Below are 17,928 nucleotides of genomic sequence, written 5' to 3' on the forward strand. Positions count from 1 at the left end.
TTGGTGCATTTTGAGGGAGGGGTATTAAATCTGAGAAATGTGCAATTATAGAGGAGCCATTTCAGTGTTCTGTGATAAAGAAATCAGAACCTGAGCTAGTTTTCTCTCGGGCCCATTTTCACTCTTATAAGATGCTCTGGACGAACATGGGTTTGTCACAATAGGAGGTAGGTAGAAAATAGTTTCTTTGAACCACTGATTGCTTTCCTTTTTGTCCTCTAAGTATGTAAGTGATAGTTTGCCCACCTGTACATACAAACTGGAAGGGCAGTGAAGAGCCCAAAGCCCCACCCGAGGCTTTAATACCATCTCTGTGCCAACAACTCCCATATTTGTACCTCTGCCTCAGACCACTTTTCTGAGTTTCCAACCACATTCTGTGTCTCACAACCATCTTAGACTTCACACAGCCAAAGCCAACTCTTCATCTTTTCTCACTACTCTTCCTTTTTTCATCTCAGCAAATGGCCCTTTCATCCACTCAAGTGCTCCAGCCTGGGGCTCACTCTTCCTCAGCCTCTCCCTCCAGTCCCACATCCAATCCCTGAGTACCTTCTGTCAATTCCACCTCCAAAATTTATGTCAACCACAAACACTGCCTTCCATTTCCACTACCACAATTGCAGAAACCCATCAGCTGTCACCTGGATTGCTGCAATAGTCTCCCAGCTGGTCTCCTGGTATTCCTTCTGACCTCCAGGCCCTCTATGAAATCTGTACTCCACATTCCAGCATGACTAGACTTTTGAAACAGTACTTCTGATGATGCCATTAGTCTATCTCAAAGCCTCAAGGCTTTCCATTCATGAAGGAGGAAATAAAAAATTCCTGACTTGGCCCACTAGGTTTGGCATAATTTGGTCTCTGCTCATCTCTCCAACATTACCTGGCCAACACTCTTCCCCTTCAGCACACTCCAGCCACACTAGCTTGTTGTCAATCTCTTGAACACTGCAAGCTTTTCTCTATCTCACAGCTTTGCTGTTTCTGAACTGGCCTGTACTGATCTCTATCCCACCCCCTTTCAAAACTAGACAAACCCATGCTCTCTCTTACTGACTCTTTCTCATCTTTCCGGTCTCAGCTCAAATGTGTTTTCCGAGAGACACTCCATTTCCTTTGTATAGTACTTGAAATGTTTTGTAAGTATATTATTTATTTGCTTAACTTATAACGTACAGTTTACCCTGCTATACCCAGCCCTCCACCAATTAGTAGGTTTCCTTCCATGGAGGCAGGAACTGTGTCTATTTTATTCACAACTACATGTCCAGGGTCTGGTACATAATAGATTCCAAATTAAAAAAAAAAAAAAGTTGCATGAAGGAATGCGTAATTGAATAAGAAAATCTTTTTTCTCTCAATTCAGATCATTTAAGGAAGAGTTTCCTGAATAGCTGTTGAGAGGTACTTACCTGTTCTTATTCAGATAGAGACCGTTTCCTTAATGTACACCTGGAGAATTAGCAAATAACTGTGCTCTTAGAGAATCTAGCCAAGTGTCTTCCTGAGGCACCACTATCTATGGCTTCTGGGAGTGTGGTTCCTCAGCCCGGGGACATCGATGGGGGAGGACTAAGGGTGGACTGGTATGGCCCCAGGACTAGTGTGTTTCTGGCTTCCCATGTTCGATTTTGTAATTCGTTTCCCACAAAAACAATATGGCAGAGTGGAAACTGTACTGTTATAAAAGTGTTTGGAGGCCAGCTTTGGGAAACCAAACGCCACGTAGGATTTAGGACATCGGTTTATGGCGGGGAAGTGTGTTCCAAATCCTAACAGCCAACATACAAAATATTTTTTTTTCTCAGAACAAAAACTCTTTCTAAACGGAAGTTGCCTGTTTTGTGTTTTATATGAATATTCAAATACGTGATGACTCATCACCAGCCACACCTTCCCCAACCTCTTATCTTAATTTAGGTGCCAGTTAGCAGGCTGCGACAACATTGGGAATGCGTATGAGATAATTTATTCACACCGGATTTGTATTTATTTATGTTGAGGCAGAACCAGGAAATGTTTATTTTCCTGTTCATATTTCGGAAGCAACTTCTGATTCATTCCCCAGGAGGGAGCAATATGGAACCGGGCTTCCAGCCACCTCCCAAGGTCCAATATGATTGGCCAGACAGGGAGAGCATGTCCTTCCCTGGGCCCTTTACTCAAGGTGCTGGGCTGCTGCATTGAAAAGCAAGGGCGTCTTTTGTTCTGCCTCTTGGATTTTGTGTGCCCAGACTTGGACGACAGGAAGGAGTGCCTGTGCAGTCTCTAGTCTACCTGTTTCAGGCAGGCTATGCAGGGATACCAGGCCAGCTGACACAAGTCTCTGCTTTCTGGCTTCCATTTTATTCCCTTTCAGTTGTTGGAGGACTCAGAGGACTCATAGTTCAGGGAAGGTGACATAAACTCTTTGCATCCTTCTAGATCCAGTTCCTTATAGTATGCAGATACTTTTTTCTCTATTTCTTTCCTCAACTAGAAGGCACACCCCTTTCCCCCTAACTCCAGAAATTTGGGTTACATTTTAATTTGTTTCTCTCATAAACAACTTTTTTATACCTATATATAAAACCATGTAAAAATAAATCTCACACTGGAATTAGAAAGGATGCAGATTAGTTGTTTGCCATGTCTCCAAAACCAGTGTTAAAATGAAATTTTCCTAAATCCTAGATTTTTCAACAAAACCTAGGCAAACTCTCTGAGAAATTTTATATTAACTGGCTTTGCCCTTAAGTCCACTCAATCAAGTACACACTGCAATGAAATACCTCAACATGTAGGATTTCTGTGCTATATTTTTGTCATTCATATAATAGTTTTATAACACTTTGCTCACAAACAAGTATCATATCATCTAAGCAAATAGGCCTGGGAGGGTGTAGGGGGCTTGCTCAAAACTACAGTGAGTGTTAGAGCTGGGCATATAGGTTAGATATCCAACCCTGAAACCTGTTCTCTATAAATCGCACATTACCTGGCAGTGCCTATAGTTCCTCCTACCTGCTTGCCGGGAAAACTCAGTTTGCAACCTTTGAAGAAATGCTTCTACCCCTAAGGTGCTCTAGACTACTGTGTGGAAGGAATTTGGGGGGCAGAGATGGCTCTAAAAGCAATGGGATAAATAAAATGAGTTGTTACATCAAGAAAAATAAAATTTTATTTGCAATATCTCTAAGTTTTTCATCAGAATAGGAAGAACATATACAGAGGGTGCCAAAAAAATGTATACACATTTTAAGAAAGGAAAACTGTATTAAAATTGTAATAATATACAAAGTCTGACAATTAAGTTCATGAACTCATCCTAGAAAACGTGCTACATACCTCATTGTTGAATATCACTATGGTCACCTTTGAAGTGCTCCCCTTGGGAAGTTATGCACTGATGCCAATGCCGAGTCCACCCTTCAAAGCGATTTTAAAAGTCTTTTTGGAACGGCCATCAGCACTGTTGTCATATTACCCTTGATGTCCTGACTGCCATCTAAATATCTTCCTTTCAATATTTCCTTTATCTTCAGGTAAAGAAAGAAATCATTGGGGGTCAGATCAGGTGAGTAGGGAGGGTGCTCCAATACAGTTCTTTGTTTACTGGCTAAAAACTCCCTCACAGGCAGTGCTGTGTGAGCTGGTGCTTTGCCATGATGCAAGAGCCATGAATTGTTGGCGAAAAGTTCAGGTCATCTAATTTTTTCATGCAGCCTTTTCAGCACTTGCAAATAGTAAAATCAGTTAGCTATTTGTCCAATTGGTACAAATTCATAATGAATAATCCCTCTGATGTCAAAAAAGGTTAGCAACATTATTGCAACAAGTTCGTGAACTTAATTGTCTGACCTCCTATACCGACAACAAAAGATGAACACAAGTCACGTTTGACTTCTGCAATTACAAGAAGTGCTCAAAATGGTTACCATCAGTGTCCAGACACTTCTGATTACGGTGAACTACTGCTTGAGCAACGTTGACTAAAGTGTCCACTTGTATCCATTTGTTTTTGGCACCCCCAGTAGATTTAAACTCTTCTATTAAGTTATAAATATTAGAAATTCTGAGTAATTTAGCTTTGCCCCAGGAGTTAGAAAGATGTCATCTTTACACATATATTTCTTTATTTCATGCTTTTTTAAAAATCAGGGATATTTCCCTTTGCGGTGAAACTACCTTTTTCAGGGCTCTGTGAAATGCCCTGAGACGAAATACTGTACATTTGGGACAGTCATGAAGAAGAGAAACAAACTGTTATCTAATAGGCAAGGACTCTAATATTCTCCAGGATTTTGATTCTAACCAGAGGATACTATCAACACTTAATACATAAAAACAGGAATAATGACTATTATGAATGGAAAGAACAATATGAGGGGCACTCCAGATTTCTTATAATCCAAGGAAAAATTCATGGAGTTATCTCAGACTTTGGAAAAAAATCCAGATACTATGACATTTATCTCTATTTTCAGGGGACAAAGTGTTTAGATTCCTTATTATGAAAAGGCCTGGTCAATTGCACTGATTAATTGATTGGGTCAGTTGATTTTTAAACCCCATTGCAATGAAAGCAATTGGGAAACATATAGGAGCATTTTGTTTTTAAATGTGGAGTTCTCTAAACTGGTTCAGACAGCTGGACCCCATTTTGTGTTTGTTTTTTCAAACAGATTCTTAGTGTGCTAAACGAGATCCAGCTGTATGTACTAATTGCATTTCAGTGACCAAATTGGATGTTGTCTTCTTGGGGATATTTCATTTAAAAGAAAAACGGATGCTTACATCTCATTGTAGTTGCCTTATTACTGTAGTCTCAATGCTATACTTGGTCAGAGAGCATTCATCTCCACACACCAAGCCTGTGCTGGTGTTCTGGGGCATGTTGTACAGTTACTGGACCTTAAATGTCCAGAGCAGTCATGCCGATGGTCTCTGAAGACTCTCTCGTAGGTTTGTACCTCCCTCTCGACACAATTGCCCATATACATGTGCACATACAAATACTTGGAGATGTCAAGAGAAATTACGCTTTACTTAAAAAATTATAGAAGTAAAACACTCCTAGTGAAAAAACAAGTATGTAGAAAACAGGACCTCAAGTAAAAAGTATAAGTCTTCCTGCCGCTGAGTGCCCAACATCAACAATAGCGCGCGCACACACACACACACACACACACACACTCACACCCTCACACTCACACCCTCATCCCAGTCTCTAGGAAAGGTGTGTATATATATATATATATATATATATATATATACACACACACATATATATGTATATACACCAGGGGTACCAAAAGAATGTATACAAGTGGACACTTTGGTCAATGTTGCTCAAGCAGTAGTTTGCCATAATCAGAAGTGTCTGGACGCTGATGTTAACCATTTTGAGCACCTCTTGTAATTGCAGAAGTCAAATGTGACTTGTATTCATCTTTTATCGGTATATATTGAGTATTACAACTTTAATAGTCGTTTCCTTTCTTAAAGTGTGTATACATTTTTTGGCACCATATATATATATATATGATTTATATCATATATCTATATGATATATGATATCATATATCCATGATGTCTATCTATATATCCATGTATATGTGTGTATACACACACACACAGAAGTCACAAATTATTTGCATCTTGTATTCATTATCTAATGCTGCACTTTAAAACTTAGTGGCTTAAAATATGCTAATAGTTTACTATCTGTCACAGCTTTCGTAGATCAGAAATAAGGGAGTGGCTTGACTGAGTGGTTCTGGGATCGGGGCGTTTGGGGGATCTTATGAGGTGGTAATCAGATGTTGCCTGGGACTGGAGGATTGACTTCCCACGTGGATCACTCCCACTGCTGACGTACTGGTTCCAGCTGTGGGCAAGAGGCCTCAGCTCCTCTTCATCTGGGCCTGTCTATAATCTCCTTGAACTTCCTCATGAATGGCACCTGACTTCCCCCATACGGCGCGGTCCAAAAGAATAAGGTGGAAGGTGGACTGCCTGTTGCAATCTAGCCCCAGACATCACACACTATCCCTTTGCCATACTCGTTCTGTATTATTGGTCACACAGGTCATTCCAGGTTCAGTGTGGGAGGGACTATACAAAGGCACGAACGCCAAGAAGTGAGGATGGTTAGGGTGGGGCATTTGGGATGATGGTTATGATACAGCAACTTCCCTTAAGAGGTGACGTCTGTTTCCCCATTCTTTGATTTTGGTCTAGCCTTGCAATTTGCTTTCACCAATAGAAATTGGCAGAAATGACATTGTGGGGATCCTAAGCAAAAGCTGCAAGATTTTCCATGTATGCTGTCACCCTCTTGGAATAGTGCTGCTATTTGAACAGCCTGGACTAGACTCCTTGAGGATGAAAGAACAGGTAGAAAGGCCAGGTGGAGAGACCTGTCCCAGTCCCTGCTGTTTAAGCCTCAAACATATGAGAAACTCCAGCCAACACATCTAGCAAAGACAAGTTGTCCTAGCAGAGCCCAACCCAAACTGCCAAACCACAAAATCATGAATAAATAAATGATTGTTGTTTTAGTGCACTAAAGTTTTCAGGATGGTGTTATGCAGCAACAGAGAACTGATACAGTATGATGAACAATGTCTATATTTTGTTTTTAAACTTATATTTAAAATGAGTGAAAGTATATTGTGGGCATCCTTTTATGTCAGTATGTACAGATCTTCCTCATGTTTAAAAAAATGTTTCCAATATGGAAATTTCATAATATGGAAATGCCATAATTTTTTTAACATACTTAGTATTAATGAACACTAGGTTGTTGACAACATTTTTATTAACGCGAGCAATGCATTTTGAACTTTATTGTATTTATCACTTACATTCATAGAAGTGGAATTGCGGGGTTAAGAGAGTTATGTGTTTAAATATTTGATATGTCAAATTGCACTTCAGAATGGTTATGCCAATTTCCATCCCACTAAATTTATCAAGTTTCAAAGGAAAATCTTAATAGCTTATCGATGCTCTCTTCACAAATTTGCCTTTGTTCAAAGCCAGGGGATTGAGAAACAGAGCTGAGAAGAGGTATGGGACTGTGTGGAACTAGTACTTTCTCTTAAGCTGTGGTGAGAACAGACTGAGGAACATGATGTGAAAATACCAAGGGTGACTACGTTAGAGAGGAGTAGATGGAATCTTGGAGGAGGCTTCTCCTCCCGTAAGACCCAAAGACACTTTTTCTATCTCTGAGAGCTTTTTTGGAAATAAGTTTAATAGACAAAGCTGCCAACGAAAAACTTTTTAAAAAATTATGACAGTAATAAACATTAAGTCTGAAGGAATGGAGTAACAAAGTAACTTGCTTAAATTCACCGTGGTAATAAGTAGAGGAGCCAGCATTCTAATCACTTTGATCCCAGAGGCTCAGATCACATCAACTTCTATGTGATAGACGTGTTGGCTGCCTACTCTCACTATTCTTCCTTCCCGGAAGAGGCGGGGAGTGCATTGTCTTCCCAGCATCCCTTGTATCTAGAACATGCATATGTGACCCAATATTGGCCAATGGGATCTTAGGAGAAGTCGTTTGGGGGAGATGTAGAAAGAAGTTCTGTCCCTAGTGATGCTCCCAATCTGCTGATCCAACCCAGCCTTGCGTGCTTACCTCTTAAATTCTGGTTTGCTGAGGCTATTAAATTCCTTTTTGTTTAAGACCATTTTTAATGGAGATATTCTGTAACTTATAGCTGAAAGCAACCTAACAGGTCTACATTATGCTGCCTCCCAGAAAATTTAATTGAATGTAACCTGGGTATTTTGAAATTGTATTTTAAACAAAACTAAAAAATCCTGAAAGAAGAATCCAGAGCACAAATTCCATATATAATAAAATCAGACGTCTGCTTGATTCTACTCTTTTAGCCAACACAGGAAGGGCTATTAATGACAAGTTTCATCATTTTAAAATGACTCATTAAAAAAAAATAGAAAGGGAAAAACGCTAATTCTTATTGTAAGTGAGGGGAACCCTCACTTCAACTTCGCTGGCTGTGCAAAAGCCCAGTAGTTGTTGAAATAGGGAAAATGAGAAGTATGAGTTGAAAGTGCCCCCCCCCCCCCCGAGATGGACCAGGAAACTTGTAAAGGAGGATGTAAAGGAGGAGTTCCTGTTGCTGCCCTGAGACTCACTGCAGCTATATGGCAATAGTTTATCCTGCTAATTTCCCACTTCTTCATTTCCCCTCAGGAAGAGACACCCATGGGAAATGTGAAGGGCTGTACCCTGACCTGGTGCAAAATGAAGCTGTGTGGTGTAAGGGGTGGATGGAGGTGACCATAGAGGTTCGTGTTATGGGTTGCATTATGTCCCCCCAAATTCATACATCAAATTCCTAAGCCTCAGTTCATCAGAATGTGACCATATTTGGAGATAGGGTCTTTACAGAGGTAACTGAGCTAAAATCAGGTCATTATTCAATATGGGCCCTAATCCAATGTGATTAGTGTCCTTATGAAAAGGAAATTTGGGCACACATGCATACGGAGGAAAGATGATGTGGAAACCCAAGAAGAAGGCAACCATCTATAAGCCAAGGAGAGAGACCTGCAATAGATCATTCCTTCATGGCCCTTAAAGAAAACCAACCCTGCTGACACCCTCATCTTGGACTTCTAGCCTCCAGAACTGGAAGAAAGCAAGTGTCTGCTGTTTAAGCAACTCAGGCTGTGATATTTGTTATAGCAGCCCTAGCAAACTAATACAGTGCACCACTCACATCTCCGGCAAGAGAAAGCGCTGTGTGGACTGCTGTTCACTGACAGCCTCCTGCTGCCCCGCCATGAGATTCACTACAGTATTCACACTAGGGCCAGGCTCCCCAGGGCTGCTCCCGGACATGACTGAGTGCGGTGGCGGGGGGCGGGGGGGGGGAGGGAAGGTGACTTGGCCATTCCTACCCAAGGCAGGCTTCTCTAATGGGCTGCCTTTGCCCAAGATTCCCCGTCAGCCTGGCAGAGACTTTCTCAGAGCTGTGCTGCAGGCTGAAGCTCTTCCTACCCAGTCCTCCTTCCATGCAGCTCTTCATTCACATTTTACACTTTAATTGTGCTATCTAAGGCTTTTTCCATTTCCCCAGCAACCTCCCCCTTTATTCTTCATAGGCAGCAGATAGATAGATAGATAGATAGATACACACATACATACATATATACGTACATACATACATACATACATACATACATACATAGATATCTACCAACCTATCTATTCATCTGTCTGTCTGTTTTTCACAATCAAAGTCTTTTTACTAAGCAAAACAAAGAACTCAAATCTCTGTCTGACCAGCACTGAGGGCGAAGGAGGGGAAAGTTCCAAGGTGGCCTCGTGCTAATTTTAGAATTGCAGAGCCCAGGACATGAAGCAAACCAAAATCACACAAACATTATGGGTAAACAATGCCATGCCAGCTGCTTTGGACACAGCTAAACATATGGCAGGTGAAAGCAGTCAATATTTCTTCCCAAACGTTTGTTTATTATTTTTACAATCTTTGTTTTTCAAGAAAAAAAATGAGATTGGCTAGAATTTTGGATCCGTGTGTTTATTTGCTTATTTATCTTTAGGTCATTTTATTAATTTTCTCACTTTAAAAGTTAAAGCATTCTCATCAAAGAAAAAATTTCCAACAACCTACAAGTGGATAAAGGAACAAGTGAAAGTCCCTCTGCCTCTTCCCCTGCACCGGCCTCCATCTTCATTCTACTTCTGCCCTTTCGCTTCTTGTCCCACTTGTAAATCATATTTGAAACTAGTGGATATGGGTGGTGGTTTCTTTGTTTTGTACAGGGATAGTCCCACTCTTAGTCCGACTGTTAGTCATTTGGTGTATATCCTTCTAAACTTTTTTCTGTGCCTGTGAAAGGAAAAGAGACAATTTTAAAAGAAAAATGCATTGCCTCCTGTTCTTGAGGTAACCAGTACTTTGTGTTAGCACTCACAAACATCTCAGAAAGAAGAAAAGAGGAGGTGGTCCTATGCTAAGGACTATTTGTGTCCACATATTCTCCTGAGACTCCATAACTCATTTCATTAACTCCAACTGGCATAGCCACATGTGGCTTGTGGCTACAGTATGGCACATTGCAGGTCTAGAGAAAGGAATCTTTCACTAAGAATACCCAATTCTCCAAAATGGAAGGAATCTAACCCACACCCACCGCTCACTTCACCTTGGTCTGTTTTTCAGAAATCCATTGTATAACGTGGACCCTGAAAACTACGACCTTTAGATATAAGTGATGAATTAAAAATGCCACACGCATTGGAAGTCAAGATAGAGAGGGAGAATTAAGTCACCAGTCACTGTTTTCTCTTGGAATAAAGTAAATATGAACTCTTTGTAACCATAGTTTGGGAAACTGATGGAGTCTCTTTCTTTGCCTTTATGAAGTTAATCACCCAAACAAATCCTGCTAGGTGTTCATGTATTTATTGTTAAGAGGCCTCCAAAGAAAGAAATCTCCAGCTTGCCTCAGTACCCCAGGCCAAAATTTAATCAGCCTCACTCTAAATTACTCAGGAGGCATTTTCATTCTTGTCTACTTTGATTCTTGTCTGCTTACTTCCTGGTTCTCACTGTGGAGTAGTCATCATTTTTCTTCTTGGATTTTGATTTAGAAAAACCTCACTCAGTTTCCCTGTTTGTTCTGTGAGTTTCTCATACTAGATCCTGGGCAATCATAATTATCTGTAAACAGCCCCGTTTGCCCTAAGGGGCAGAGACCAAATAGCTGGGAAGCCTAAAAGTGATCCTGCCTGGAGACATGGGATATCACACAGCCTGTTTTTAGAACCAGAAAGGGTATGATCTGTGACAGGTATAACACAGTTGCACTCTGAGATTCAAAACTGGATATATATCTTCTTTTCTTCTATCTCTTCCCAGATTGTTTGTGTGGCCAGAGGGATACTATTTTGCACAAAGGGAGACAGCAATCATATTTGAAGCCAGTGGATATTTGTGGTGGCTTGTTTCCTAAATGACAACAATAAACTTTTTTAAAAATCTCTTTTTTTTCTGATTAAAAAAAAATTCTAGCTCAGTATTTTTACAAATACAAAAAGTTGAAAGAAGAAAGTAAAAATTACCAAACCCTTCCACTGAAAGATCACAACTGGTAATAACATTTTTGTGACTATTATTTCAGACATTTTTTTCTGCATTTATACACAAATATATAACTCCATGCTTAGGCCTGCAACATCTGGAAGGTTATGAAGGCAAAACACACTTTCCATAAAAAAAGAAATCACATGGGTCCAGAAGATGGTTCAAATGTTGCCTTTCCCTTGGAATCCTATTTCAGGCCAAACAGAACCATTTCAGGTGGGCACTGGTCCTGGAGCACCTTCTCTGGTCAACCTTTCTCTTCCCTCTACTCCACAGAATCCCCACCGTCCTTTCTAGGCCATGTTTACTTCCCAGGGGCCCTGCTCCATTCTGGAGGTTAAGGGCCTTATCCTGCTTCAGTCCTAAAGAGCTCTTCTTCCTGTGCAGGAAAGAGCGTGGCCTTGGTGCTGCACAGAGAGATCAGCTATGAAGGCCAGCACTCACCATCGAGGTCATTTTCACAGCCAAATTCCTGTTCACTTGTCTCTGCCTCACACACTTGCACCATTCTGCACTGGGAAGTTATAAAAAGAGTGGAATGTAACTTATTCTAGCACTTTGAAGATAGAAAGAGGCCTCAATAAAACTTGAATTCCAGCATAATCTTTTGGCGATGAGGCCACACTCCTGCCCAGGGATGTTCCCTTTAAGCCTGGGTGTTTTTATCTACAAAATGGGGGTAACGATATCTGTTTGACCAGGTTGTTGGGAAGATAAAACGAGATGCATGTAGCAATTTAAATAAGGCCAAGACTAAGACAGGCCCCTAGATGTCTGGCTTAGTGCTCTCCAAGAGTCCCTACAAAGTATCACCACCTTGATGTCCAGCATCTGGTCCTTAGTTTTGTATATCCAGAATTTGGATTATTAGTTCATCCAGATAAGGCCCTGGGGTGGGAGGGAGTGTTGTGCATAATTTAATTTATGCATTTTTTTAAGTTGAATTCTCACAGAGTACTCTTTCTAAGTTCTTTGGGGGATAATACAATTTACATAACATACTGAACACATGATGGTTGGCTCAGAGAAGGCACCATATACACTTTCTTTCGTCTCCCCAACCAAAGCATAAATCTTAATGAGAACAGGAAATAGAAAAACTCAGAATGTTGTTCTTCTAAACAGCCTCTTGACCCTTGGTCAAGTTGTTTAGTCTTTGGACCTCAGTTTCCTCATTTAGAAAATCAGTGGTTGTATCTAAGGTATTCTTTCCAGAACTCAGAGTCTTTTATGTCTATATTTTACAGGATCTAGAATGGCATTGGAACAAAGATAGCACTCAGTAAATGCTTGTTGATTGAAATGGGGCCAAGGTAACAAGTTGCACTTTTCAAAAGCTGTTCCATGAATGCCAGAACAAAGTGTTCCCGTGAAGGCGTGGAAGAGTAAAAGAGTAATGCAAGGCGTTTGGGAGACCTTAAAGCAACAGACGAGAGTCCCCAAAAGCAGAATTTGGCCAGGTTACCACAGGAGAAATGGCAGGAAATTGCACAATTTTGTAGGGATCAGATTAAAAATGCTAATGGAAGGAGACATTCCACTTTCAAGAGACATGAAGCAGGAGGCAAGAGCCAGTTGTTGCTTGGAGTGAAATAATACAGGAAGTCAACTGGCTCTAAATTCCTGTCCCCTACAAAAGGTCTACCTTTGGAGATATTTAAAAATAGTACAAAGAGTTGTCCCTCCTACCAGCAGACAAAGTGCTGTAATGTTTCCGTCTTAGCTCTCTTCTTTGGAGCTACATTCTCCCCTAACTATCCTCACATGTCTAGTTGCATCATCACCTCCCATGTTTTATCTCCTCATCCCCAACGGGAAAGAGGTCTTTTAGTATAGTAACGCATCCAAGTCTCCTATGAATGCCATAAAAAAGCTTCAGCTGTAAGGATGCACCATGCTCCTTCCAGGTTGCACTGAGTGGAACCAATTCCCTGGAGAGGAAACAGAGAGTAAAAAAGGCCAAGTGGAGAGAGAAGGTACAAAATGGAGATACCAATATGATTATACAGACACTAGAATATTCCCAACTGTGGCTGACACAGCTGGTTGTCTTCTATCATCAATTCTCCCCCTCTGAATACAGATTTAAGCTAGGCACATGGAAGTTCCACTAAAGACATTATCTCAAACTGCTTTGCAGTTAGGTGCGACCATATGACTAGGATTTGGCCAATGGAATTTTAGTGGAAGTGATGTGTAAATTTCTTGCTATGCCCTTAAAGGGAGGAATTGTGCCCTCATCTTTTTTTCTTCTCCACTTTCTGGCTGGAATGTGGATATTATGGTGGGAGTTAGAGGAGCTACGTTGGGCCACGTTATAGAGTACATTGTATCCTCCCAAAATTCATATGTTGAAGCCCTATCTTCCAATGGGACTATATCTGGAGAGAGGGCCTTTAACAACGTAATTAATGTTAAATAAGGTTACACGGGTGGGGCCCTAAACAAACAGGGCTGGTGCCCTGATAAGAAGAGGAATGTACACACAGAAAAAAGGTTTATATGAGGACACAGTGAGAAGACAATTATCTACAAATCAGGAAGAAAGGCCTCACTGAAAACCAACCCTGCAGGCACTTGATATTAGACTTCCAGCCTGTAGAACTGTGAGAAATAAATTTCTGTTGTTTAAGCTACTTAGTTTGTGGCATTTTGTTATGGCAGCCTGAGCAGACTAATACAGGCCATGAGACAAAAGTCATATGTGAGGATGACTGGACAATAATATTAGAAGGAGTCTGGTAGTTGTGATATTGCCATACCAGTTCTGGGTCACCTTACTGACCTTCCACATGAGAGAGCACAAACCTCTGTGAAATCACTGTTATTTGGGGGTGTTTATTAAATCATCAAAGCTTGTATCCAAACTAATACAGCAACCTTCCAAGGTGAAAAAGGATTGGTGGTCAAAACTGAAACATTCCTATGTTGTATGTTCGTAATTAGTTATAATTTTTACCTTAACTGTATAGTAATGGGGTTAATAATTTATCCAAAGTGAAGAAAACCATTTTCAAACATACCTGTTTTGTCTTGCAACCTGATTAAGATTCCTAACTGGATATTGATTGAATACGATTATTTGAACCAAGATGATCTCCATTAAATATATGTTCTTCAAACTGCTGTTAGCACAAGGATGTTCCACTATGTTTTTATAGCTATCCTGCTCCACCATTTTTTCATTAGATAGAAGAGGAGATGTCAGTGGGGATTCCGAATGTCGACCTGAAAAAGGGAGAGGTGCCCATTCTGTCTGTGATACTTCTGATTTTATAGGCTCATGGATATCAAGAAATTAAGCAGAGAGATGAAAATTAGGATCTACCACTGTTATCGGAAATATTGGACAAAGAGTTTATTATTATGGTAAGGATTTTGTGGTGAGCCTAAATTCATTCTACTAGTTCGTTATCATTTTTAAAGAACTCGGAGTCTAAATCAGTTCATCTCTTCATTTAGACTGTGTAGACACAGACTCTAAAAGTTATCCCTTAAATTTTCTTAAAAGCAACAAAGTTAATGTTCTTTAAATGACTTTGCAAAGAAGATAGAAGGGATATGTTGAGATAATTTGTTTTTCGTGTATGGAAACTTCTCCTATATCATGATTCAGAAGAATGGCTTGGCAGCCTGTGAAATATTTATACAGTGCACATGTGTGTATATACAATACACTTACAGACTCCGTATGCTATTTGTCTTCCACCTCTCAAAAGTCCTCTTCAGAATTGAAACTACCTCTGCATTTGCTTATTTCCTGTGACATTTGCTATTTCTCTGCATCTGGCCCAGTTTCTTTCCTTTCAGTTTACAATAACCATCCCACCCGTTAAAGGATATATGGACAATCACCCCCCCTCCACTGTTAACACTGCTCTTAAAACGGATGGCAATGTCTTTACTGAGTATTTTAAGGATTTACCAAATCAAGGTTAAACTTTCACCTTGTCAGTCTTGTAGTGTGGGAACCTGACCTCTATACAGGCAATCTCCTATCCTTCCATCTCAAAGAAGTTTCTTTTCTTCAACTTTTTTTTAAACCTACAGTTATTGAACTCGGAGTCTGAATCGGAGTTATTGAGCGTCTATTATGGACCAGATGTCATAAGAACTTCTTTTCCATACACTGGCTCACTGAATATTCATGGAGCAGTCTCTGTTGATATTGTCTATCCAATGTCACATACTCCCTTCTTCCTTACTAACAAAACCTGTATTTTGTTTGCAGAGGAAATGGACCCAGATAAATACTCACATTCCCACATTCACTTGCTTCTAGAGGTGACCAGCTAGCCAATGAAAATAAGCAGAGGTATACTGATGGGGTGAGGAGGGGTGGTTCTGGAACTGCATTTGCTTTCCTGATAAAGGGGACAGAGACAGCCAGCATTGCCCCCACCTTCTTCCCCCTTTTTCCTGCCTGAAACCCAGATGTAATGGCTGGAGCTGTGACAACCATCTTGCAATGGTGAAAACTGTCAACCCTAACATCAATCAGTTACTGAACCTATGTCAGCAACTGTCAACTTCCAGACTTATGTGAAAAAAACAAAACAAAAAACACTTTCTTGGTTTAAGCCACTATAGTCAAGTTTTCAGTTATTTACAGTAATGTAATCTTTTTTTTTTCCAATTATCACTTTTTATAAGGGGAATTGACAGCACATTTCAGATTTTTTTTCCCCAAGTGTCTTTCTCCAGAACCCATCAGCTCCAAGTCAAGTAGTTGTTTCAATCTAGTTGTGGAGGGCGCAGCTCACAGTGGCCCATGTGGGGATCGAACCAGCAACCTTGGTATTACGTGCACCATGCTCTAACCAACTGAGCTAATCAGCGGGCCCCACAGTAATGTAATCTTAATTGATACAATGATTCTGAAGTTGGTGTTAATTCTGTGCAGTCTTTTTTCTTCTGTTCTTTACCTTTACTGTATGCCCCCTTCAGCTGTTTATCCTGATCCCTTTTCCATCCAGCGTTTCTGCTTGGTTTTATTTCAAGTTTTTTCCTTCTACCTTGTTTCTTCCTAGAGTCTGTTGAGGCCTGTCCACCCATTGCCTAAAGAGATCTGACTCAATTGAGGGAAAACAGTGACGTGGCTTTGGTGTATAACAGAAAGCTTGGGGGAAGCATTCTGTGGTTTTAACCTATTTTCCAATGGCATCTACTCATTTTCTACACACCTGGGCCACTGAGGGATGCTCTCTGGTCTCCTGCTCAGCCCTCAATCTGTGGGAACAACCTTTGGAGACTCGTGGAGAAGAGGTTGAGAGTGACAACGTCCCTTGTATCTACAGCTCCCAGTTATACTACACTGGTACACCAGCCCACACTACATCTTTCGCTTGTTCTTCTCACTCACTTCTGTGGCAGCCACCTCTTCTCTCTGTGTCTCACCAAAAGTAGAACAGTGTGTGTATCTTGTTTCTCCTAGGAAACCTTATCACTTTTTTGAATTCCATTTCTTTGATTTTCCTTGAGACCTCAGTTTTCTGATTGGGCTCAAGAAAAGTTATGATTTTCTAGATTACCCAGATTTTTCTCATTGCTAGTATGGGAGCAATGTATTCTTGTGGTTTCCTATATCCTAATGGGAAATGGAACTTTGAGAAATCTTATGAGTTTTAAATTTAAAATTTGTCCCAAATCTGACCACATTTCACCATCTTTGCCACTTTCCCTCTGGCCTCATCTATCATCATCTTTCTTTCATATTATTACAGAAGTCTTCTAACCAGAATGTCTGCTTTTCATGTAGTCTTTTCTAAACAGGTCAGCCAGACTGATCCTTTTGGAACATAAACCAGATCATGACACTTTTTTGCTCAAAATTCTCCAAAGGATCCCCACCTAAAATAAAACTCAAAGTGCTTCAAATGCCCTCCAAGGCTTTCCACCATCTGTCTTCATTTCCTACCGATCTCTCCCTTGCTCACGGCTCCAATCACTGTGGCCTGCTTGCTGTACCTTGAACATCTCGGGCATGTTCTAGCCTTAAGGCTTTGCCATGCTGTTCCCCCTACCTGGATATATCATCCCTCAGGCATCTGCACGATCATCTCTCATCTCCTTCAAGTCTATGCTCAAATGACTACGCTGACAAACTATTTAAATTGCTGCCCACCCCCTCCCCACAATGCCAACCCTGCTTATTCTGATCTACTTTTTCTTTTTTGAAATAACATCACCTTCTAACATACTATGCAATTTACTTATTTATTAAGCCTTTTTGTTTATTTTTTATGTCCTTCTGCTGGACTGTACACTCCAAAAGTAGAGGACTTTTTATCTGTTTGTTTTCTGATACATTCTAAGTGCCTAGAACCACACCTGGAATATAGTCGGTGCTTATATAAATATTTGTTGAATAAATTAATTCATGTTAGCATTATTTGTGGATTGAGTTGTTGAAGGTGATCTGCGTATCCACCATGGGGACAGTGGAGGAGTAAATGTTGAGGCTGCATATCGTACATTCTATAACACAATCCAGTACGCAAAAATTAAAATGCATATGCACCAGAGCACACATTCATTTCAGAAGCACACATACACACAAAAATGCATATCAAACACATTAGAACAGATGGTGGTGTAGAAGGGAGATAAAAGGAAAGAAGTAAAGAAAGAAAAGAAAGAAAGAAAAATGGAAGGGAGAAAAAGAGTGGAATGAACTTCCCAAGGACAAGTTATAATAATGCATTGTGAAATGAGGAATGTGAATTAATCTAACATTAGGCATGTCGGGTTAAAACAAATGCATTTCAGAATTTTTGCTAACTCAAAT

The sequence above is a fragment of the Rhinolophus ferrumequinum genome, chromosome 5 (genome assembly GCF_004115265.2).
Source record: "Rhinolophus ferrumequinum isolate MPI-CBG mRhiFer1 chromosome 5, mRhiFer1_v1.p, whole genome shotgun sequence".
In the NCBI taxonomy this organism is placed as follows: domain Eukaryota; kingdom Metazoa; phylum Chordata; class Mammalia; order Chiroptera; family Rhinolophidae; genus Rhinolophus; species Rhinolophus ferrumequinum.